General features: G+C 38.9%; 1 non-coding gene across 1 annotated transcript; it reads right to left on the minus strand.

The window, feature by feature from the left end:
* Positions 1 to 108, minus strand: LOC127745253 (small nucleolar RNA R71). The gene has a single exon (XR_008006450.1). It is a non-coding gene; the product is annotated as a small nucleolar RNA R71 (small nucleolar RNA).
* Positions 109 to 265: the final 157 nt, after the last annotated feature.

A 265-nucleotide genomic window follows, 5' to 3' on the forward strand; every position in this document is an offset into this window, starting at 1 on the left:
AAGCTTAGAGTGGAAGTCCAAACCTTCAGACAGAAAGAAGGTGAATCCCTCTATGAAGCTTGGGAAAGATACAAACAATTGATCAAAAAGTGTCCGTTTGACATGCTTTCTGAATGGAACATCATAGGTATCTTCTATGATGGTCTATCTGAACTGTCCAAGATGTCATTAGATAGCTCTGCTGGAGGATCTCTTCATCTGAAGAAGATGCCTACAGAAGCTCAAGAACTCATTGAAATGGTTGCAAATAACAAATTCATGTACA

The sequence above is a fragment of the Arachis duranensis genome, chromosome 2 (assembly GCF_000817695.3).
Source record: "Arachis duranensis cultivar V14167 chromosome 2, aradu.V14167.gnm2.J7QH, whole genome shotgun sequence".
Taxonomy (NCBI): Eukaryota; Viridiplantae; Streptophyta; class Magnoliopsida; order Fabales; family Fabaceae; genus Arachis; species Arachis duranensis.